Genomic DNA, 24,705 nt, shown 5'->3' with positions numbered 1-24,705 from the left:
GCTCTTGCATTTCCATTTTTAGCACATGCAGATGTGCTCTCTCTGATGGAACCTTTCATTTTGCTAAATGGGGAGAAGGATTTTTGCACACACCAACTGAGCTGCAATTAGGATTATTACAAGAAATAGATCCAGGGAAGGTTCCTGCGTAGCTTGGTCTGAGGTTCCTTGGCAACAGACAGAGGGGATAAAAAATTGAAGATATTTGCCTCCATAATATTCACTTTTTCTTATATGTAATCTCTTGTTGGGCCTTGACTTCCCCCAAGCCTCCCTGAGCACCCCAAGTTCTCTTCCCAGGAAAGCAGATAGTTGTAACCATAGGGATCCCATGAGCCTTCTGTTGATGCTATCAGAACAGGACTCTTCAAAATTGTGCATGAGATATTCAGCAACTCTCCTCAGGGCAGTCAAACCTTACTCTGCCTTTGATTTCAGCTCTGTTCTTAGTCATTTCAGCTGTCTTTATTCTGCCTTTGCTACTGAGTTAAAACAGAAAAAAGCAATTCTGTTTCCAAACCCAAGAATTCATTTTCCTTAATCTGAAGTCAGCACCAGTTTATGAACATGATCTGTGACATCCTTGCAGGGTTTTCACAAAAAGCTGGGTAACTCTTGCTGAGTGAGCCAGTCTGCAAAATTGCAGCAATTTTGTGAGACACCAACATGGCAACAGTCACTGGGTGAATGCAGCTCAGCACCTCTAGTTGATGTAATCTTCAGGTACTCAAAATACCCCAGTCTCAGAAATGGAAGTGTAGAGAGTGATCTGCTGAATTCTGTCAGGCAGTTGTGACAGGGACAGTGGGCTTGGACCTCATGTCTGCACTAGCAAAGCCTGGATATGCCAGGGATCTGGGGCACTTGCCATTAGGGAATTAACTCCAGACCATCAGTGCTGCCCCTCACACAGGCTATGAAAACAATGCTTACAAGGGGGCAGGAAGGAATCCCTTTAACTCCTAGAATTTGAGGAAAAACGTTTTTGTGTGGGAGGGTTATTTTAAAAGCCTCCAACCTATTTTTCTAAGGGAGCAGTCACCAGCTTTCCTAAAATGTTTGGACAGCCAAAGACTGAAAGGTCTGAAGAGCTCCTCTCTGCTGAGCAAACTCAGGAGACAGCATTTCTTTATTCAAGTTTAACAGTGGGTGGTAAACATGGAAAAATGTCTCTTCCCTCACATTGCAACGTGACACATCATGTATAGCTTGTCAGGAAACAATGTCTGGGTTATGTTTGCTGCCAGGTACTACTACAGGAGGAACACCTGACATGGGATATCTTTTTTTTTCAGGCAATTAGTGGGTGGGGTTATCCACACCACTGCAGGTATTTGGGGATTAGCTGCACATCATTCAGCAGAACTGGGAGCATCACTTAGCAGAAACTCAAACAGTGACTGCTATGTCCAGCACATGCTTCTGCCACTTTCTTTGAGGAAGTCATGTGAACTACTCCAAATGTCCCCTGAACCACTCTGACTTCTCTAGAATTGAAGTAGATCCTCACAGAGACAGTTAGGAAACTGAGTTAGCTCAGCCTCTTCTTATAATGCAGGGTAATTTCTGAATTTAAAGCTTAAGGATTTCTGTTGACTGAGATAGTTGAGAGGGGAAGGAAACTGATAGCAACATGGTCTTCACAGCCTGTTTTCCAATTGGAAATAGGATATTCACCCCACACCACCCATATGTGCAGGTCTAGGACTATAAAAGAGAGATTTGCACCACTAGAATAATTTCCCTTTAGCTGATATGTTCCTGTATTTACATATAGTTATATATACACATATAACTAAGAACGGACTAGATCACTCAATTATAATACTAATAAAAATACTAAAAAGATAAAATACTAATTCTTCTATAGTTGAGAGCATTCTATTCTGCAGACCTGACCTCCTTAGCAGTCAATTGAAGTCCAGATGATAAAAGTTTGGGTATGGCAGTGTGGTACTCTCTTTCTTTTGCCAATCTTCCTCTGTAACAAAGTAAAATAATTCTGCTGCTATGTGGAGCCCAGATAAAACTGACAGCATGTGCCAGTGTGAAATTTTATCAGGTGAAATGCCTTCCTAGGAGGTGCTGGTAGCACTCTTCTCTGCCAACCCAGAAGGCTCTGCTATGCTTTTGGGGCAATGCTTACTTCTAAAATGAATTCTGGGAGCAGATATTGCCTGCTCCCTCTGAGAACCTCTCCATAACATTTGTAATGACCAGGTCTCCGCCCAAGCTCTTCCTCAAGCACCTGAGTGTACTGAGCTCCATAGATCTTCCCCCATAGGCCTGGTGCTCCAAAAATCATTTGTGTGATTCCCATCTAAACGCTCTCCCATTTCCAGATACACAAGTGGACCTCCAAGCTAGGCATGGTTTTGCTGTTGTGATCTCAGAGTAGCTCCCCACTGAGGCAGGATCACTTCCCCAGCTCTAATCTGATACCTCCCTTCTCACACCCTAAGAGGACACACCTGCCCTTTGAGCTGCAGCTTTGCATTGAGAGCTCATGTTGAAGCTGTTATCTCCATTGACTTTTTCAGTCTCACTCAGGGTCACGTTTTTCCAAGACAGAATCTTCCATCTTACAGCTGTAATCTGCCCTCCAGGTTCCCAGATGTATCACCTTGCATTTGGCTGTATTAAATGCAGCCACGCTGAATCACAACCGTTTGACCAGGAGATTCAGCTCACTCTGTAATAGTAACCAATCTTGGTGATGTCTGCTGAAACCTTATCAGTGAGAATTGTATATCGTGACCCAGGTTGGTAAAAATCTTTAAATCAATATTTTTTAAAAACTAACTTTGCAGTTCAGACCCTGAGGGGATACTTCTACATTTTTTTCCATGCATCTTGCTAAAGGTATCCTGCTAATTGGTATTTCTCCCTTAAAAATTGAGCCCATCACAAAGATGGTTTTGAGCTATGGAAAATATATCCGTGACTCCTCTTAACAGAAGTTTTAACTGAAAATTTCACTTATAGTCAAAAAATTTATAACTTCGTTAACGAACTGCCTTTGTGAGCCTGCCCCATAATCCTTCTACATTCTCCTTTAAACCCTAAAAATATCTCCCAGACAGGTTTTCTAGGTCTTTACCCATGTTGCAAATACACTGGTATGAATTATGTCCTTGACACTAATTATCTGTTATTAAAATACCAAACAAACTGTTGCTTTAGTTTTCTGGGATTGCACTTGAACTAATTTCTGTTCAGTTTAGTTTCCTAAAAAAAAAATTATTTAGTCAGACCTGGACACCATTCATTCCTCACCAGCAATAATTGAAATTATGAGCCAATTTGAGCTAAATTTCCTGGTGAGACTAATATTCCAGAGTTGTTACTAAGTAGTGAGTTTTGAAAACAAATTCCAACAAAGAGTGGAAGAAGGAGGCTCAACATATAATGTCCATTGTTCAGCCAAGCCTACTGCCTCACGGGGGCCTCACCTTGGAGAAGACCTTGGGAAAGCTGACTCTAAGTGATGGAGCAACAGCTCAGTGTGCTGCTTGTCTCTTTGTCTCCACTGTTTTCTCATGTTAGAGTAAGTTCAATGTGGCATATCTCAAACAGCTCTGTACACTTTCACCATAGTCCATGTGTTACACACACTCTGGAATGTACCACACTCGTGTTGCAAAAATGTCTATTTTGGTGCCCTGTCCCATCCTTATTTCTAGTCCAATGCCAACATCCTAGTAAGAAAGTGGCATCTTCCTCCTGGTTCCCACATGCAGAACAGATATAGCTGCAGACAGTTCCTGCTTTTTTCTACATATTTATTTAGCACTTCTCTGTTTCAGTCTAGTAATGATCATATGTGTGACCTATAGTTTGTGTGTTCTTAATAAGCTTTTCTTAAAATGCTTATATTCAGCTCTTTTGGCCACAGATATTTCAGGAATTCTGTCAGCTTCACTGCGCAGCAGACTACATATTTAAGATTACAGCTTTGATTTCACCTTATCTTGTTTCCATCTGCTGTACACACTTTATATCATGATGATGCATCTACTTGCAGTATGTACAGCTGCAATACTGACATTAATGAGGGCTCCAAGATAGCATCTTTATTATAATAAGCTGTTAATATGGCCCTAAAATGCTGCTGCTTGTGGTTCTGCCTCAATATGAAGCAGCTGGCAGCTATGTCAATTGTCATTCTGAATATATTAATACACAAGAAAATGAGAATTTATTAATATGAAGCAATGCACAGAAACTAAAGGAGGCAAATGGGCCCAGAGCTGCAGCTGACCTGGGCAGCAGCTTGCACATAGCAGCAGCTCACATGCACCTGATGAAACAAGGGCAAGAGTTTTTCATTGTGATTGGGAAGGAAATTGAAGATAAGAATTCTGCCTGAAATACGTAGTTGTCTCCACTACAGCACCCAGCTCACCAAATTCTGCTTTGTGATGATCTTTCTGAATAGAATTCTATTGCATAGGAATCTTGAAGAAGATCACAGGAAAGCATTATCCCTATTTTGCAAAAAGACATTAAAGAAAAGTAATAGTAGCCAAGCCCAGGCCCTTACTGTAGTTGTTAGACAGCTCTGGCCTCTCTGAAATGTGCTCCTCTAAGTGCAGTATCATGATGCAGACACATCTCTGCCTGAAGGCCACATATTCTGTATTTAACATCATGTTAAAAAACTGACTTCTGATCTTAAGTTGGTATCAGGTGGAAAGCGCAGAAAGTGCAGGTGTAGGTGTGATATTGGCCATGTGCTCTTCTCTTTCACCTGGTACTGGTGAGGGACTATCAACAGAGCAACTCATCCAGCAGCCTGTGAATGACAGCAGTGTACGTTCCACAGAAATGCTGATTTTTGAGACAGGCCCATCTTGCCAACCACTGTCCACCTGGTGACGGTTTGGAAGAAAAATGAAGGTGAAAAATCAGAGCAAGGGGAACAGAGAGGGGTAAAGCTGAAGATGATTCGGGAGGGGAAAGCAACCCCTCCATAGATTGCGTTTGCCCTCGCTCGCCTTGTGAATGGGGCCTAAGTCGAGGTTACACAGAGATGTTAAAAAGACGAGACACAACACAAGAGGAAGGATGACAGGATGAAAGGTTCACTGAGATCAAATGACAGAAATGAGGACTCGAAGGGTCAGTCCTCCCTCTTATGCTTGCAAGTTCGGGCATTGGCTGTGCAAGGAAGCGGGGCTGACAAAGCAGAAGGACAGACAGAGGGCTGCAGGGCCTGATCCTTCCCGCTGCTGCTCCGGGATTCCGCGCGCGACACCCCAGTGACTGCGCTGCACAAAGCTGGGAGCAAAGGAGCAGCGGCTCCTCTGAACCAACTGTGCAGCAGCACTTAACCCCCACTGGGTGGGTCACAAACCTGAGATTACATCCTTGCTCCCCAAGGCCTGGGAACACTTTGGGAAGATTTTAAGACCTCAGCGTTTAACGGTTTATTTAGCAGCAAAGAAAAGAAAGAACAGACTCTGTCTTGGCAAACGTTTCTCTATAAAATGGGAATGCACATGAGCGAGTTGTTCACTGGAAGTCCTGTAGAATTCCAAATGTTTTTCACTCTCTGGTGAAAGCTGGAAAAGCAGCAAAGTGGTAATAACCAAAAGCATCCCAGGAAATATTTGGAAGCTGTGTAAAACTCCCACAGTAGTAAGGGATGTAGCTAATCCTGCAATAAGACCTTATGCAAAGCTGCACAGTGATTATATATAACCACTGCAAGGTGAAATCCATATCCTCCAGTAAATTCTTCTTTCTGCAGACCCTGCCCTAAAGTGATTAAGGAGTACAACTAATGCCTCTCAAAAGTGTATCTACAACTTGAAATGGGAAGATTTTGAGGTTAAAAGCCATATTGAATTTAATGTGACTGTTCTGTTCAGCTCTACACTCCATGTACATAGTAGTCATAGGGCTGACTCATTAGCAGTATTCCCACCATTAGAGTAGTAAGGGAAAAAAATGTGTAAATATAAATAATATCCCTGACCAACTTCAGTTTTAGGGTTTTTTTCCTGGTCCAGTAATATCTATATCTTTTCTGCCCATTAAATATGGAAACATAAATTCAATATTTGCTTACACTGCAGTGCAACATGGTACAGAACCTTTAGAGGTGATGCTAATGAAAGCCAGAAGCACCAGTCAGCACAGAGGTGCAACTGGACTGGTGAGCCTGGGCTCACTCACCACACGTAACACTGCAGTGGCATGGTCAGATTGTTACTGGGCTCTGAGCTGGTGCCTCTGCAGGCTGAGGAGAAATGGCTGGAAGGGTGCTCTGAGCACACTGGAGGATGTCTCAGAAAGCTCAGGTTTGCACTGTGTGGGCAGAGCCTTTGTAGCAGCTCCTGTAGGGTCTTGCTCTTACTGGACTTTGCAGTTAAAAACCTCAGTGTCATGAAAAGAACTTGAGTTCAGTGGGAAGGCACACAGGAACCTTACAAGGAAAAGATGATTTTTCAACAAATATATGGGGGAGGGTTTTGTAAATGTGCCAATGGAAATTATTTATTTTCATAAAATAAATAGTGTATTAAGCCAGGCTGTTCACCATAATTTCAGATCTTGCCAAGGTGATCTGCTACAGAAGTGGCATTTTAGTCATCAAAATTATTTTAATTTGAAATTAAATGCTCTTAAGAATAGATTTTGGGATTAAATATTGATCCTATTACAGAAAGTGTCAGTAAACACAATCTGTAAGGTGGAATGACATCCTGTAAAAGAAGAAATTGTTTCAATTTGTTTTCACACGGTTTTCAGTTGAAACCACACCCCTGTGGTCCAAAAACTCTGAGAACACCTCCAAAGCAACACTTAATGTGTGTGCATGTGCATTAATGAATTTCTGTTCTCAGTGAAAGAGGACTGCACGTCTCAGCACTCTGAATAAGAACAGAGCATTCAATCCCTCTCCATAGCAAATTCAGCCTTCAACAAGTTAGTTCTTCCAGGGATGGCAGTGATGCAAAACTGCTTTGCAAATGTTTTTCTGGGTTTTGTTGCTAGGTGATAACTTGGAAAACTTTGCTATTCCTGCTGAGAGGTTTAAAAAAAACAGGCCTCACATTAAAGAGTACAAAAAATAGGCCATCTTGCTCCGTAACTCCCGTTTCCTAACTCCTGGAGTTTGCACCTTGTGTGCCTTCTACACCCTCACATGCCCCTCTCTCCCCCTGCCTTGGATCTGCTTGCCAGAAATTGGAGGTCCAAAAAAACACTTCTCTTACAGTATAAGAAAGGAAGAGATCATTAATCTTTCTATGGCTGACCAAAATAAGCAATTCTGCAAGAGTGCACTGGTTTATACTGGCTTTTCCTTTCTAGTTAAATTTTAGCAGATTTTAATTTTATTAATCCTGGATTAATAGATTAATTACTGATGACATGGTTGCCATCTCTTTTGCATAGAAAGAAACAAGAAAGGCTTGGAGATGACTCCACAGTTTTTTGCTGAATCCTGTACCTGGTCTGGATGCAAAATCCTTTGACAGGGTGGCACACAGGTAATTGATGAGGAAAAGGTGCAGAGGTGACACTGACTCAGGAGGTCAAAGAGTTATTCATTGGGATATTTCCAAACTAGGCTTGTTGGTGGGGGGAAATAAGGTGCATTTATTCAATTCATCATTGATATTTGTGTCTCTTGGTGCATTTTTGATATAATTTATCCAAGATTCCTGAGATGTGGCCTTGATGGTTAAACACAGTATGCTCAGAAACAATTAGACACTACTGCTCACCTTGAAAGCTATTTCTAAAAGCTAAAGTCTGGTACTATAAACTGAATATAGGAACAAGCATTCTTTACATATTAAGTCAGGACAAGACATCAATAATTGTTAAAAATTATCAAAGCCAGAGGAGCAAACAGTTATTTTCAGCAGCCAGAAAATAATGATCATTGACCTTTATAGCCTCAATTTGCAATCTGGCTCATTTGGAGCTTAATCCTCTTTCATCAGGTTGGCCAAGTAAGAAGACCCCAAATCTCATTTCCAGCAAAGTTCTTGGCATTTGACAACATTTGGTCTTTTAAAGTGATAGCATTTCTTGACTGCAACTGGCACTGTACAACTCTGCTGAAAGACATAAAGCCAAGAATTTCAGGCCCTAATCCTGTAAATCCTTGCATTTTCTTTTAAAATGTATTCATGTGAAAAGCTCCCTTGGCTTCAGGGACACCATTGGTATTCATGACTTCCAGCACGTGAGAATTTCTGTATGATCAGGGTCTAAAACCAGGAGGACCAACAAGCCCCAGGGTCTGCCTGGAGTTTCCACCACCCATTTCTGGGAGGCTTTTGGCAGGTGTGGGTTTGGCTGTGCCCTGGGACTGGTTTCTCTCCCTGTGCAGCCTCCACAGCAGCCCCAAGCGCTTGCAGTCGCTTTAACACTTCATCAGTTCTGGTGTGATGACAGGAGCTGTGTTCTGTCCCATCACCAAGCAGTAACGTAGGTGAGGGGTGGGAAAGAGGCTTCTGAGTCTCAGTATAGGCAGCTCAGGAGCAGGTGGCACTGACACTGTCTGAAGTGATTGCTGCATTTCTGGCTGGTTTTTGGGTTTTTTCCTTTAACAAACTTAAGTAATTGAGAATGTAGTCAGTGACAGGTAATTAGCTTTCCAGCCTTCACTACACAGAGTGGATGGTGACTCTACTCTCCAAGATTGAGACGCATTTATTATCTAATTGTGTATTCTTTGCAAGAAGAAAAATTACTAGTTGTAGCACTGCTGTTCTCTACAGAACACTTCAAGAGAATGGGGGAGCTGGACACCGTGTGGAGAGGGGACTTTCTGTGGTTGGTGGTGTTTAATGCCTGCTCACTAGTGAATTTTATATGTGGATTATAGATTTCTTCAGTTAAGGCTAAAGTTCTTCACCAGTTAAAGTTCTTTACCAGTTAAAATCAACTGATTTATTTTGTTTTCAGAATGGCTTAGAGTGAGTTTGCTCCACATTGTGAATCTGCTGGGCCTTGGTCTTGCTGATGTCAAGGCAAATTCTCACCAGTATTCAAAATTTCATTTTGTTCTTGTCATCTGTCTGCAAGAAAAATGTTGTGGATCAGTCACCGTTTTTGGGATGGCAATGAATTATCATTAGAAGCTTGCTCCAGTCTACTTGGTACATACTAACATGTTTTAAACATATTTGGGTCTTGGGGTTTTTTAATGTGTCTGTTAATGCTCTGGAATCTTCTGGGAAGGGTAATGATAATCTTTCAGGTGCAAAAATTATACAGTAGCTTCAAAGAAAGGCAAAACTAAAACACAGCTTCTTGCTCAGCATCATTCAATCTCAGCCCAAGAGTTTAGGGGAATCAGCGCTGTGGAAGATAAAAAAGAGCACTGCAAATAAAACTGTGTCAAGGGTGCAAGAAGGGAAAGGGGACTCCAGTTCTGCTTTCAGGCATTTTGAAACAGTGGTGGAAAATGTTAATTTAGCCAAATAAAAACAATGTGCAGTAGTTCACTTACACACCAGCACTGTGAAAGATGCTGTGTAAAAGACTTGGAGGTCAGAGAGAACTGTCACCAGTGTCTGTGTTCTTTTCCCAGTCTGGTGGAGGGCTTGTGCCAGACTGAGGTGGTAGAGTGTGAATTACTGTCATGCTTTCCACTGTCTGTTTTCCTGTGAGACCAAAGGGTTTCAAAAGTGTTATGTTTATGTCCTTCTGTGTGATCCCTGATAAGGACTTTCTAACTCATTTGCTGATTCCATCTAAGCTTGACAAAATCTTGAAGGTCTCAAAGGTTAGTAAGTTCCTACAGGTCTCAAGAGGTTTTCAATTATCTTGAGGCAGGGGTCTAAACTGTGGAAAATCAGTTTAGGAGAGGGGGAAGAGCCCATATAAATGACCAATTATGTCAAATGTCAAATGAAACTTCATCCTCAGGCCTAAAGGCAATGATGAGAGGTAAATACGTAGGAAACCAAACTTCATTTAGCATTTTAACTAGCAGAACTGCTACTTTCACTTAGGGAATTAAACAACCATAGGAGAAGTTTGCTTGCTGGAAGGGCAGCAGGATGTGGGAAACGTGTGGGGATGGTGGATCCTGGCTCCAGCAGAACTGGTACTAGACCAGACACATTCAGAAATCTGTGCAGTGAGGTGCCCAAAGCCAAATAACCTAATTGCCCCAAATGGAGACAGTTACAAAGCAAGGTGCAATTGTCCAAATTCCCAGAAATTTGTACCCTTGAAGCAAAGAAGAAAGGTCTGGATAGCTGAGCTAGAAGATGAGCTAATGATTGGTTTGCTGCTCATTATGACTGGTAACTTTGTATTAGATGCCAGGAATAGTTCGTGGAAACTCCCTTTAAAGATGTGGCTTGGATCAAACAAATGATTTCCAGGCAATTAGTTGAAGTGAGCAAACTATCCAGGGCACTGTAATAAGGGCTACATGCTGCAGGAGTTTTCCAGGGGGGAAGAAAATAAATAAATAAAAAAAATTCTGAAACCAGTTTAAAGATTGAGCACTTTGCTGGGAATTTTAGCTGTGTGAGCCCAGGGTGATCTGTCCATTTCCTAAATTTGTATTTCCAACAAGCAGCCAATAGCAGAGAGGAGCTCCTTAGTGACAGGAAAGAACCTGGGAATCGAGGAAACACCAGTACAGGTGGAGGATGTGGTGATTTTCCACAGTTCCCATCAAAAGGATCACCTGCAGATCTGCACCCGTAGATGGGATGTGGCAACATCGCCTTGGAAGCCTCAGCTTGGCCCAGCAGTGATTCACCCATGCTCTGCACTAGCCAGATCCAGGCCAGAAGCTTCATTAGAGTGGCAGAAAGTAGCAAGCCATGGTGGGGAGCGCGGGGAGGGAGATGAAGCCACGAGAGTGTGGACAAGGAGCTGCTGGCTCTGCTCTGGGCAGTCTGGAGTAGGACCCAAAATAAAAAGAGAGCCTATAGTAGAATGCCTTTCAGTGCTGCTGGAAAAGGTAACAGTACAAATATTATACAATGTCTTGAGAGGGTGATGCCTGACTGCAGAAAAACCTCCATTTCCATTAAAGAATTAGGTCAAGGAGGTGCTGCTGGCAGCCAATGTCAGTCACGGGGAGCGTCGTTGCTGATACTCATATTTGTAGTCAGTATGCACTCTGGACCTATTTTCTTTTAATAAATAGTTTTCTCATTCCAAAAATTGAGGTTTCCATCTGAAGGTAATCGCAGGTGGAAACAAATTTTTCAAGTCATTTTTTCAAATAGTTTCAGCAGATGAAAGAATTTGAGTGAAATTGCTGATGCCTTTGGTGTGAGCTCTATCACTGAGCCGGTAATTGAAGGAAGAGACCATTGACAACGTATTTCAAGGCTTATCAATTCATACTTTGTTTTTTCCTACAAGTACTCAACCAGAATTTTATTTTTATTTCAGTTCAGAGCAGAAGCAGACAAACTGATCATACTCCTCTGTTTAAAGTGGTTTTTTTCTGTTTTTCCCCCACTTGTCAAGAAAGGAAGAATACACAGGTTTTGTTCTGTCCTTTTCCAGGAAGCTTTTGGTTCAGCAGCCAGGAGATAATATGTCTGTCTCTCCAGATGTGTACATGCAGGTAGAGCTCACTGGGGCTGGAGCAAGTGAGATCAATCCCATGGGGGCTGGCCTGGCCTGAGCACAGACGTGCCAGTGGTGTGGCACAGGACAGATGGGTTTTAGCAAAGCTAATTGGAAACCTGCCCTAACCAAGTGAGCAAAGAGAGTTGCTCAGGGGTATAAATGTGCACAAAGGAGATGAGGGAGTGCCTATTGCCCTGAGGTGTTAGACATGCAAGGATGCTTGGGTTTGCTGCTGAAGGAATGGGTCTGCTGTCACTGAAAGGGTCTCCAGAGCTGCTTAGGCATTCCTAAAGGTATCCTAGCATTCCTGGTATCTTCCTAACATGTCTGGAAATGGTTTGGTCACTAAGGAACAATTTAGGTTTAAAGGTGATCTGTGTTTAGGTGGTGCTTAGGATGCTGGGGTCAGCTATCAACAGTTAGAAAAAGACCACTGAAAGCAAAAAGAAATGATTTGTTGCTGTGAACATACTTAAAAGGGTTGTTACCACGAGACTGAGAGGAGATGGGAAAGAGGGAAAAGATCTGGAGGGGTTTACATGGCACTAGAGTTGCTTTGCTTTTTCATGTGACTGGCAAGGCTGTTCTGGGGGATGATGGCACTGCCTTAGGCTCCATGGAGCGGTGAGTAAAGCCAGGATGGAAGCTTTGCAAGGGGTAGATCTGCCCGCAGATCCAAGTCCATTTTCTCACAATGCCATGAGCCCAAAAAGTTCCCACCCATCTGCTGGTCCTGGTTGCTCCTCTGCCCCCTTCCCATCCTGGCAGAACAGTTGTCTGTGGGTCTGTGTTGTGAGCTGACTGAGCTCTCATCTTCCTGGAAAATAACCTGGCACAAATGGGAAATCATTTTTCAGCTGCATCAACTCTACAATCCACTTCAGTGTTGTGGCGACACTTCCAAGGGGGAGTGGAGGCCGTGACAAGCAGCAGGGCTTGGGAACAACTTAGTTTGATATTGCCATCAGGAGCCTGCCTATAAATGCCACCGAAATTCAGAGAAAGCGAGCACCACTTTTCTTACAGGTTACCGTGAGACACTGTGTAAACTTCTTTCAGAAACTGTGTTAAAACAATCGTGCTCAAATGAGCAACCAGCTCAAACACCCCAGAACCAAAAATGTGATATCTCCAGGGGCTACAGAGAAGGGTGCAGTACGTGTCTTTTGGTGGTGTCTGGGATGTCGTAGGCAGCACTGAAGCAAAAGTTTTCAAATAGGTTTGAAAAAATAAGTAATTTGTCTGTTTTTCTCCTGTGTTCTGACTCATTAGGGATCATATTTTCTACCTAAACAAGAATCCTTTTTAAAATGCAATGACTACAGAAGTTAGGGCTTTAAGCAAAATAGAAATGTATTGAGACTGACACTAGGAGTGTGGGAGTTGATAGCTCCAACACTTTTACTTGTAACTACTGTCAGGGTTTTGAAATTCAGTTGAGTGGAGAGGTGTCATGAGGCAGCCAGTTTAAAAACATTTGAAATTAGGTAGCTCTGCCTCAGCCCTAATTGCAAAAGGAAAGAAAAGTGTGTTTAAAACAACAATCTCCTCTTTTCTCTGGGTCCTAGCGAGCAAAAATGAGGCTTTAAAGAAGACTTCCACTCCCAGCACTGAAGGATTACAGCCCTGCTTTTTTTTTTTTCTTTTTTATCCTTTACAATATGAGAGAATGGCAAGTTCACTGTAAGTTGAAAAGCAAATAATCAGACTAGGAATTTCTATGTACAAAGCAGATGGACACACAGGGCCCTTTTTGGAATACTTGGGTATGTCTCCTTAGCCACCACAGCTTGTTTTCCACTCCATATTGCTCCACACAGGCCATTGTTGCCATGCACCTGTCTGTAATTTTGGAGGTTCATCTACCTCCAGCAAACTATATTTAAAATCCTCAGTGCTGATTAGAGGGAAGGAAAAAGTTCAGGGGAAGGGATTTCCTGGTTCACAAATAAGAATGTGCAGTGGAGCACTCACTAAGTAAACAGAAAACATGGGCAGCTGAGAGAAATCAATTTAGCTGAACAAACAATGTTCCATGTAATGAACTACTAATTATCCTTTTATGCCATGTCAGTCTGAGTGATTACAGAGCTGTGCAGTTTAATTTGACGTTTGAGCATTGCCTTGCTCCATTAGCCTCATATAAAGCTACGACACGTTGAGAGGAATTAAAAAAAAAAAAAAAATGGTGGTGGGTTGGGGGGGAAGTGGGCTGCATTTATCCAGAACTAAGTAAGCACCTGTAGCAGTCATAGGGAAAAGAGCTTCTTCATTTCTTCTTGTTTTGGCTTTTTAAATCTTGGTTGTGGTGAGAGGGGCAGCATTTGGGAGGTGAGAAGTAGGATGGCTGGTGCTCACAGAAAACTCCTTCAGTGTGTTGATAATGTCCCAGTTCTTTAGACCCTGCTTTAAACTATCATCGAGGGCTTGAATAAATAAATTGCATAGATCAGACACACATACAGATCAAGGGAAAAGTGGATGGTAAACAATACAGTGTGGGAGCAAATATATTTTCCTGGATACTTTCTTTTTACTGGAGATTTGCACACAGTAGGTAAATCAAATCCCTTGGTGCTTGGGAAATCTCCTGGTTAATCTAGGACTGAAGGACATGTATTATAAATAGTGCTTTATTATCACACTGTTTGTCCAACTACCTGTACTGATAACAGGATTAGAGGGAATTAACATATGGAGAAAGCTAAAGACAGTTTGTTGGGATATATATTAGGGCTATTAACTCTAGGAGTGCCAGTGAAGTACCTGTAGTCTGATATAGAGCTACACATTTTGGACTAGATTTTTCTTTCATAAAAGTAAGGCAAGCCAAACATCACCAAAGTTCTAGGAGAAATTTCCATGGGAATGGTGCAGATGCAGGGAGGCCCATGCCCCGTACCTCGGTAAACATCAACATGCGAAAGAGAGTCATGAGGAACAAAAATGACACCAGTGTCCAATGGCAATATTTATGGGGTTGCATTCATTTAAGCACAAATTGAAAAGCAAATGTTTAAAAATCATTTGGTGTAACTGCCTGACATCTCTGCTATGCACACCACTGAAACATGTGCCATGAGAGCTGCCAGGCTCACTCTTCCCTCACTGGGACATAGATGAGAACTCACAAGTTGGGATAATATTTTTTAAAAAGCCTTTCCAAAATTTTAAATATTTTAAAATATTTTTAATAGAAACAGAAATTAATTTATAAATAAATAAATAAATATGAATGTAAAAGGCCTCCCCAAAACTGGGAAACTCAAAGAGCCAGTTGACTATTTTGGCTGAGCTGCAGCTCCTAGGAGGCCTGATCCTTGGCAGGGGCAGGCTGATTTCAATGAAGAATCCTTCTCTTGTGCACAAAGGATGGGGCTTGAACACGTGCACAGAAGACACGGTGGCTCTTTTCTCACACTTGATTGTGACACAGCCTGCTCGCTTTGGCCGGCCCCCAGGCTGTCCTCAGGGTCTCCCAGCTGTCTCCCCAATCTTTTTCTCTCTCTCTTTTTTTTTTTTTTTTTTTTTTTTTAATTAATTTTTTTTTGCTCTGTTGAGAAATATCACTTGACAACCCTAAAGGCTGGGTGCCCCTGTGCTGGTGCCGCTCAGCCTGGGGGAGCTGCTGGTGTTTGGGCACCTGTTTGCTGCGCAGGCCGTGGCCCTCAGCCACCTGCCAGGGGTGTTACATGGGACTCAGTCACCTTCTAGGTGAGACCAGCTTCTTGTTTATTCTCTCTCCTTGTTTTGGTGCTTATCCCACTGGTCTGGCCTGAAGCTGAGTTGAATTTCTGTTCTGCTGCAAGGCATGACTGAGCTGCAGGCTCTTACCCCAGGGCTGAACTGGCCCCTCTGTTCGTCCCTAATGCGCGCTGGGCACATTGGGGCCTTTCTCCACTGTGCATTTGTAACTCCCATTGACACTAATGGGTGTGACATGTGTCTATCCAGGGAGAATAGCCCCCATTGACTACGGCAGCTCCCCAGCCTTCAGCGGTGCTCGTCACTTGATTAAGCCAAACTAATGAGGCACGACCGGGGCCAGTGGGAATGTGTGGGACTGAGGCATTGCAAAAGCTGGTGGAAACCTGCAGCTTTACTGGGGGCTGGGTTTTGTAATGCCAGGCAAAGTCACGGGATGCCATGGGATGGAGTGTGCAGGAACAGGTGCTGTCACAGAAACGAGCAGTACAGAGAGGTTCACGCTGCTGGTGACAGCGCCCGAACCGCCCTCTTCAAGCGGTAATTGCATGTGAGAGTGCCTTGTGTGCTGAGCAGGGTTCAAAGCTAGGTTTGGTCTCAGCTATTGCTCAGTGTCTCTCTACATTCAGGGTCTGAATTTGGCCCTGTGGCTCTTTCTCTCAGGCATGTGCACAGCAGCATTTTTGGCTCTCCAGCAAAGAGACAGCCCAGTGTCCAAGGCAGGCAGCATCCTTTTCACCAACATTAATCAACTTCACTTTGGGAAACAGGAAAATGGGGGAAAGCAGAGACACTGTCGGAAGTTTTTCTTGCAGGCTGCCTTCTCTGCAAGAAGAAGTCACAAGATGCTTGTCCATGGGAGCTGTCTCTCATGTGCGCTGCTGGCCACTACTCCAAGTGCAGAGCACCTGCTGTACTCAAAAGAGGCTGGAGGAACGTGGAGGGCTGGAGTCACTCTTGCTTTGGGCCCAAATTAGCTAAACTGGGCCAGATGCAAGAATGCAAACTCAAGGCATGTGCTTGGGAGTTCAGTGCGAGCACAACTGCTTGCAGAAAAACAGGTTGGGACTAAAATCAGGAGACTGATGTCTGAAGAACTGAGAGCATGGACGTGGCCTCCATGAACAGAGACCCCATAAGACAAAAAGTGCTGCTTGCTGAACTGAGACCAGGAAATCTGGCCTTGCTGCAAAACACAGCATCATCCCAAACCACTGTGGTAATGTGAGGGCACAACCTGGTAGTCCAGGGCCAGAGTACAAAGGCAGATAGGTCAGTTGTAGATTTTGAGAGGAAAAAAAAAAAAGCATTAAAAAAACTCTCAGTTCTATTTAAAGACTTGCTGTTTTGGAGAGCCTGGGTGAGAAGTTGCCTGTACTTTCCCCTGTACTTTACCTGCTGGTACATTCCAGTTCAGAGGAGGTTTGTATTTTTGTCATATTGCAATCCTTGCCTTTATGTAAGTGCTGCTAAGAATAAAATTAGCAGTGGGAGAAAAACATCAGTTTGATGTCTAAATTTGGAAAACTTGATGAATAAATCTATTAACTTCATTGTAGGGAGAGAAAAGAATAGCAATCTTTTGTTTAAAAAAAAGATAAAATAAATATTAAATAAGAGCTAATTGCCCTATCTGGTTTTCTGAGGTGGGTTCTTAAACATTCCCTTGTCCCCTTCAGAGGATAAATATGAATTTATCTAATTTGTGGGACTCTGGCTTGAGAAGATATGGTCAGTTGGATCTGAGATGCTTTGATATGATTATCAAACGCTCTCAGTGTTTGTGAAGGGAGGGAGCAAAGGGGAAGTAGGGTTTGTCCCCTGGAGTAGGTGTCCTCCCAGAGGGCAGGTTCCTGCCAGGTGTTGGGCAGCACCACTGTCCTCATTGCCATGGCCCCAGCAGGCAGCTCCTGTCCCAGGACAACAATTAATCAGCAAGGGGCAGCACAGGGCAGGGAGAATGGCAGCCTAAAACTGCCCCAAGCACCATCAGTTTCTTCCTTCACCTGCATCCCAGGCTGTGTGGGACTGTGCTCCAGTCATGCCCCATGGTGATCACAGCACACCTAAGAGTCTTTTGGCTTTGTCCAGAGCTCTGGGGGACGCTGCCATCTGCACCTTTCAGGCACCTCTTTCTACCTGCTCCAAAGTTTAGTGCAAGGCAGTAAAGTCCCTATCACAGACCACATTTGCATTTTACGGCAAGAAGTGTCTCCTTTTGCCCAGTATCTCTGACAGCCATACCCATCACTTTTCTTGGCATATCCAGAACAGGTCACTTTTACCTTTATTGGTAAATTAGAGATTAATCATCAAGCAACTGAGATTGAAAACAAGAGGCTAAAAATTGAAATATTTATTAGTCAGATACTAGACTAGTAGACCTTGTTGATCTTAGGAGGTGGATAATATTCTGGTCATCTTGTTTGTTCACTCAATATCTTTCTGGAATAAGAAGCTGGCATGTAAATGTGAATGTGCTGTTTAGTTCCTCTTCGCAAGGGGCAGCCTCGGGTGCTTAACAACCATTTCCTTCTCGTCTTTTGTACTTAATTGGCTGGACATGGAGGAGAAGTAGTGCATAAATTCAGCAAATAGTTTCTGTTCTTCCTGTAGCTGCTCTTTGGACACCTACAGGTCATTAATTCCTTTGTTTCAAGTCAACCTGTCAGGAGCAACTCTCCTGCCCGGTATGAGCTGTTCCCTCCATGTGGGCTCCTGACCCATTTCCACCGATCCGTGCTACCAGACCTGTTCAGGAGCGATCAGGACCCTGGGACATTGCCAGCTTTCTGCTGAGACTAGAAGAGATACAGATGATATGGCAATAATACAGAAAACCAGAACTCTGCTTTCCCAAACTACCCTCCATATACTGACAGGGTTATCTAAAAGAGTGATATTATTAATTTTGTGGGGACATCAGACCTTGCTAGCAGGTAGATGTGGCTGCTGAAAAGGGAGTAAGAGCTGCGCTGTGACTATAGGTTCATCACACAAAAGCCCAAAGCTGTTACTGCACCCTCCAAGAAACAGCCTCTGGTGATGGAAATAAAATCAGCTGTTCCTGTAGGTTGTGAATTTAAAAGAAGGCAGGCTGAGGAAGGGAGTTTGGAAATCCCTGCTGATCAGGAGTTGAGACTATTTTTCTCCTTTAAGAACATTTGCTCAGCTTTTTAATTTACAGTGTTTCCAGTTGCCATATCAACCTGAGAAATTTGCCTGGCAATTAATGGCATATTTTTCAATTGAAGATTAAAAAACTTAGTTGCATCAGGTTCAGCATTTTTTTCCTAGGATTTCACTTTATGTTATTTTACTTCATTCCCAGTATTTGCTTTCCAAGCCATGTTGAGCAGAGGACCAGGGATCCCCACCCTGTCTCTGCCCAGGCACATCTCAGAATTAGGAGTCCATGTGCAGAAGTCAGGAGGCAGGTCAAAATGCAGCCAATATTAGTAGCTGGGAGAAAGCCTGTAGGACACATCCTATAGGCTGGGAAAGGTCACAAGCATCAACAGAAAGACTGGCTGAAGGCTAGTGGCAGCCTCAGCTCTTTTGTTGCCCTGGAGAGCAGTTGTAGGAGGCAGAGTGAAGGCAAGGGAGGTTGCTCCTGGCTTTGCTGTTGGACAGTGTATTGGTGTTCTGGGAACCTGCATCTGCATCCAGCACCACTGAAGTGGGGAGGGAGCCTGCACCCACTCCCAAAGGTACCCAGAAACCCCTGTGTCCCCCCATCTGTTCACCCACATCCCCTCCAGCCCATCCCTGGCCATGCATGGGTCACTGGTGCTAATGGGGACTAACCTGCCCCAGCGCAGATGAATCTGCAGGGACTTTTCTCTGGTGAATAAATTGTTTGGTTTGTTGTGGGTTTGTGGTGGGGTTTTTTTCTTTAAAAGGAATAAGAATGGAAAACAAGAAAGTCAAAAAGCCCTGAATCTTTACCTTTTTAAAGTGGAGACACCGCCACAGCAGGACATAATGGCTCGCTGTGGTGGTGGTGGTTTGCCTGAGAGCCTGGAGATTTATGTAATGAGAAACACAATTCCTGCAAAGAACATTGTTAAATCTTTTCAAAATTTCAGCTATAAGCCATTTTATTGCTAATAATATGGCTAGATTCTTCTTTTGAAGAATCTGGGAATGTTTGACAAGTGGGGAAAATGGAGAGGACTTGAGGCACCATAATCTGTATTTTCCATTTACCTTGCTTGAAGCTTGAACAACACATGTGCCACAAATGATTTGTTTATTCCTAAGCACCCCCAAGGAGCCCAGTCTCCATTCTCAGGCATATAATGGCTATTCAAATGAAAGCTTTAATAGGTTGTTGCAGATCTGATACCAATGCAGTGAGAGAAAGAGATATGCAAATATTCAAAATTGAACAAACTAGCTCCTGCCCTTTGCCTTCGGAGGTGCAGTCTCAGATCTGGAAGGTGTCACCCGTGCAACGAGCCTGCTGGACTCAGCTCTCTGGAGAACGAGTTCCTTTTTCTCCTTTCCCACTCCCCCTACTTTGCCTTACAAAGCTTTCACTTGAAAGTTTAAGTTATTTTGCTAGAAATATTTTCTGTCTGAAGCACTCATGGGGAAGGAGAGCCCCAGTGGGGGCTGAAATACACAACATGTTCAGATTTGAGCTTGAGCAACATTGTTGGGGAAAGCTCCTCTCTGCTGGTTTGTTCCACAGCTTAAAACAAGGCCCTAAACCTCAATGCCTTCTCCTGGGCATTTCTTTATGCTGTAGAAAAAACTTTTGAAGAGTGACATAGACAAAAGTCCAATTAGGGACTAATAAAGTCTAAATAAAATCTGTTTCTGCCCACACCACAAGACAAACAGGGGACTTCACTAGTTCTTAACACCAGTTCTCTTCCTCTTTTGCTCCATGTATTGTGTGTATGAGTCAGGCCCCAAAGCCACTTTAAAAATGTAAAAAATAGCATGTCATCCACCTAACCATTGAATCTTTGCCAGCAGCTACTGTGTGCACTGAACAGTGGTGAAAAATAATAATTTTACATCAAAAACACTATAAAACTTTTTCAGCGTCTTCCAGGTTCTTGGAAAACTACTATTATCTTGTCCAACCCTCAAGGCTTTTTGCACAATTATCAATTAATTCTTCAGTTGTTTTTCAAAAAGGCAGTGCTGGAATCAGGAGCCACACAGCAAATCACACGGATGGAGGTGGAAGTGCAGCTGTGCCTCCTCCACAGGATGTCCATGCACACCTCGATTCTGCTCCTGGTTCAGGGGCACAATCCCTGGAGCATCCCTGTACCTCTCTTGCCCTCCCATCTTTTGCTTTAAAGCTCTGATCACAAGAGCTTTAAAGCAAAACTTGCCTCTTGTTCCATCATTATTGCTGGTGAACCAAACTTTGTCAGCAGTAGAATATTTCCCGAGATCTGCAAACATCTAGAAAACCTCTGAGCTACAGGGGTTCAGCTGAAGCTGCAGCTTCAGACATGAAGAGAGAGCCCTGTGCTCAGCAGAAGGCACAAGGGGGATCTTGCTTTGGTTGGGGTATTTGGACAGTGTTCTGGCTGTAACACAGTGTGTTGGAAGTGGGTTTGCACCTCAGAGATTTGAAGTTCTCCCTCACTGATGTAAACCAAGGCTGGACACCTCTGGGTTTCAGAGGGGAGGATCTGCTGAAGGCAGATGAGGAAAAGGCCTTCAGAAAATAAACATCCAGCTTTAATTTAGCTAGTCTTTTCCTTCAGAACCCAGGAGGGAAAAGCCCACTAGCCAAAATGATGGGGGAAAGATCTTCCTTTGCAAGTGTGAGCAATATCATACAGAAATATTCCCCAAATTTGTGTTTCGTGAGACTGATTGGAACTGTAGTCAAAACCTATATTAGAATGTGACTAGACAGTGCAATTAAAGGTGATCTATGGCCATGTTTAAACATGAACTAACCAACCATAAGCTACTTACGGGCTGTGTCTACAAAAAAATAGAAAGGGCTGACTCACAGTGGGAGAGCATGAGGTTGGAAGGTTCCCATGCAGTCCTCCCTGTGCTCCTGTTCCTAGAGATCCTGAACATCCCATGCTCCCCAGACACCTCCCTTGACACTTGCAGGGCATTGGTATTTCTGAAAGCCTGACTTAAAGGCTGAAGATGAGAAGTGTTTCTTTTGGCCTGTCAGCAGCACAAATGAGAAGGAAGAATGGAATTCTCCAAAGTTTTTCCAGAATGCATGCCCAATTCAAACAGACTCATCCGGCTTCCTTGCAAGTGTGATTCCCAGATCACAGCTAAGTTTAGCACAGACTTCCCTAACACCAGTGCCATTAGTGTGAAGAAATAGATTTGTATTTTTCTAATTAAAAAATATTAATTAAAAGCTCATAAACCTTGTGAGAAGCTTTTGATTTTGGCCCACCTAATTTTCAGTTTTAAACATTTTTACTTGGTCAGCATTTCATAATGAAATTTATTCTTTTTCAGAGAGGAGCACATGATTCTATAGGGGAAAATATATCAAGGATGAAATAATATTTATGCATGAAACAAATCAGCATCTAACCAGTTTTTGTCTCTTTCAGACAACCAATTTTCAGAAATTGAGATTACCAATTCTGGTTCTATTTAAGACTGGGGAGAAAATGAAAAATTCTGAAATGTCTGCAAGGCTGGAGAGCAGTTTTCCACTGCGCTCTCCTCAGATGAGATTGCAGAAATTCTTCTGTTTTCTTCTTCCTCCCTGGCTCTGCCACCAGGCAATTCTGTTCACACTGTTCTCCAAGACAAAATCTGAGCCAGGCTGAGATTTGTGCTGATGGTGAGTGCCTGCCTTTCTTTCTATTTTTCTTTCTTTAAATAAAACAATTTCCTAAGGCTTTGAAATGGGGCTGATAAAAAGCAGCTTTTAAAATGCATTTTAGTAAATAGTTTGAAACCAGACCATAAAGTCTCATAACTGTAGGTTTGCCCTTAATTATACCTCACTGACAGCCCATTTTCCTTCTCCTCTGCAACCAGTCTCCTTTTTCTTTAAGAGCAAAACATATTGTATGCTACTTTTGAAAGATTTGTGGAGTTTCACACAAATTCGACAAGATCTGTAGGTAAACAGTGTCACCTAGTGGATAACCGGCATCGGTTTCCTCAAATTGTGGAAGAAGTTTGGCCGCGTGGTTTTTCCATTTTGTCCTAGAAAAAAAATATTATCTCAAATTGGAAGGAGCCCTGTACTGAGCAGTGGGATCGCTGCCAAATGGCTGCAAATCCAAAGTCGCAGGATTTGATGGCCAGCACCGAGGGGGACGTTTGTCATGAGCGTGGGCACAGATCCAGTCCCATCACCAGCTGTAAAGGGAAGAACCAAATCTCCAGCTCAGTGCTGGAGTGGAATATTTATTCCCTGCATGTGTAAAGGTGTTCTGGACTCCACATCATCTCCTGCACCATTAGCTGCCTCTCTCCAGGCACAGAAAATAAGAGGAGGTCAGGAGGTGTCTGCCATGTGATCAGCTGAGGCTCCTGAGCAGTAAAAGCTTAAAAAAACCCAAAACTGCAAAGTCCTTGGGGGTGGGAGATTTGGCAGAGAGTACTGGAAAGGAGGAGAAAGAGTATAAGTCCATGGAGAAATCTCTCATCCTGAGAGGGTGGGATGATAATTTCGAGGATGGCAGATACCTTAGAAGAAAGCTTCCTAGGGAAAGCAAGAGACAAGATAAGCCTTGGAGAGCCTTCTGAGTTAGAAATAACAGGTTAGAAAATCAGGACATGATAGCCTCAACCACGAGTAAAGTGCTCCAGAAGGAAGGATATGCTCCTGAACACTAAACTGAGGCTGGATATCCTGAAGACCACTTGCAGCACTTAGGTTTCTGCTTTATAACTAGCTTTGCTGTCAGGATCCCTTGGAGTCAAAACTAATTTGAACCAGAGCACTGCAGGAAGAAATAAATATAAACAGAATTGAGACAAAAATAGAAAGAGCTTATCAGAGTCACAGAAACTCCTGGGGCAAAGAAAGAGGTAGGATTAAAGAAGCAAAGGTGAGAAGTAACTTGGTTTCTAAACAAATCAAAGACTGGCATTCAGCTGGCTTCATGCAGATTGGGTGGAAAGTGGAGGGTTTATGTTCCACTCTCACTACCTATGCCCGTTCTTGCTCTCCCTGTAAGGTCATCACTGCAGTTTGTTACAATTGCATTTTGATTCTGAAAATCCCACTGATACCCTACTCCTTTCCTCACACTGGACAAGAATGTGAAGGAGAGTAAAAGCATGGTACTAGAGATGCCTCTTCCATGTCCAAGAAGCAGCAGGTGGGAAAACCCAGGTGAAAATTCAGGGTATTATCAGCATCTTCTTAACATAGACACCAGTCATGGAGAAGAGCAGGATTGCTCTATCACTGGACTCCAGCAAGCTGGCTGTGAACATTCTCAGACTGAACATTTCTAGCCAGGTCTTACATTGATGTGGCTTTGGTCAACAGCAATAAGCCAGAGCACCCTGAGGAATGTACATGTTGGAATTGTAGTTAAAATGATAAATATCTTATTTCCATAGGTCAGGAAGCCTGAGCTCTAGCACTTAATTATCTTCCAAATAAGAGGAAAATAGCAATCGATTCTTATGGCAAATAGTTCTGCTAAGTTTGTGTTTGGCCTCTGTTTTCTCCATTTTTGTCATCTGTCAAATGGATGGTCTGTCATTCTTCTCCAAAGAAGGGAAAGTGATTCTCGTGTAAAGCCCAGAGGAGCTCTGTTTACAGGCAAGCTAAAATATGCTGCAAGTTGGGACACTTTCTCACCTGAGCATACACTGTGTTTCCAAAACAAACACTGGCATAACTGTATTTGCTCAGTTTCAAGCAGTTTTCCTCAAACTATTTCATGTTTCTTTTTTATACCAGTCTTTTTGGACCAGTTCCCACCGACTGAATCTGTGGAAGGCACCATCCTCTACTGGTCCCTGCTGTGGGCATTGGCAGGTACAGACTTTGTTACATCATTTTGGTTACTCTGTGCCTCAGTTTACTCCTCCATTAATCTGAGTTCTACACTGACTTTCCCACAGTGCTTTTATTCTTGGGACCTCTGAGAAGTTCTCTTACCTGTCCTCTCTCAGACAGTCAAACCATTACTAAATCAGACAGTTATCATATTTCCCTTCTCAAAGAGAAAGTGATAATAATTCCTTTGCTCAATAAAGTATTGACAACTGTGAGGGTTGAGGCAAAAAGTCAAATTGAATTGCCCAAGTAAATGAGGAATCTCTGGCAGCCAGGAAATTATATAAAAATATCATCATATTAACATCCATCCCTCAGACTGTCCAGTCAAATGAAGATCCCTGGAAAGCATCAAGCTGAGGAGCTGAGCTGGTTGTAGAAAACTGTGTCTGTGTGTGTGTGTGTGTGTGTGTGTGCATGTGAGATGCCATATTTTACCC

At 43.0% G+C, this 24,705-nt stretch overlaps 1 protein-coding gene across 3 annotated transcripts in view; it reads left to right on the top strand.

Moving 5' to 3' along the window:
• ATP11B (ATPase phospholipid transporting 11B (putative)) overlaps window positions 1-24,705 on the top strand; it is a 265,918-nt gene that overhangs the window by 123,550 nt on the left and 117,663 nt on the right. The window contains exon 8 of one of the 3 annotated variants that reach the window (XM_086844009.1): window positions 7,405-7,499. The exons of the other annotated variants lie outside the window; for them this stretch is intronic. The gene's annotated coding sequence lies outside the window, so the exon portion shown is untranslated. The remainder of the gene's footprint in view (window positions 1-7,404; window positions 7,500-24,705) is intronic. 3 annotated transcript variants of the gene reach the window in all.

This window comes from Cyanistes caeruleus, chromosome 10, assembly GCF_971803275.1.
Source record: "Cyanistes caeruleus chromosome 10, bCyaCae1.hap1.1, whole genome shotgun sequence".
NCBI lineage: Eukaryota > Metazoa > Chordata > Aves > Passeriformes > Paridae > Cyanistes > Cyanistes caeruleus.
The sequence above is the reverse complement of the archived record's forward strand: the minus strand, read 5'-3'. Positions and strand labels throughout refer to the sequence as shown.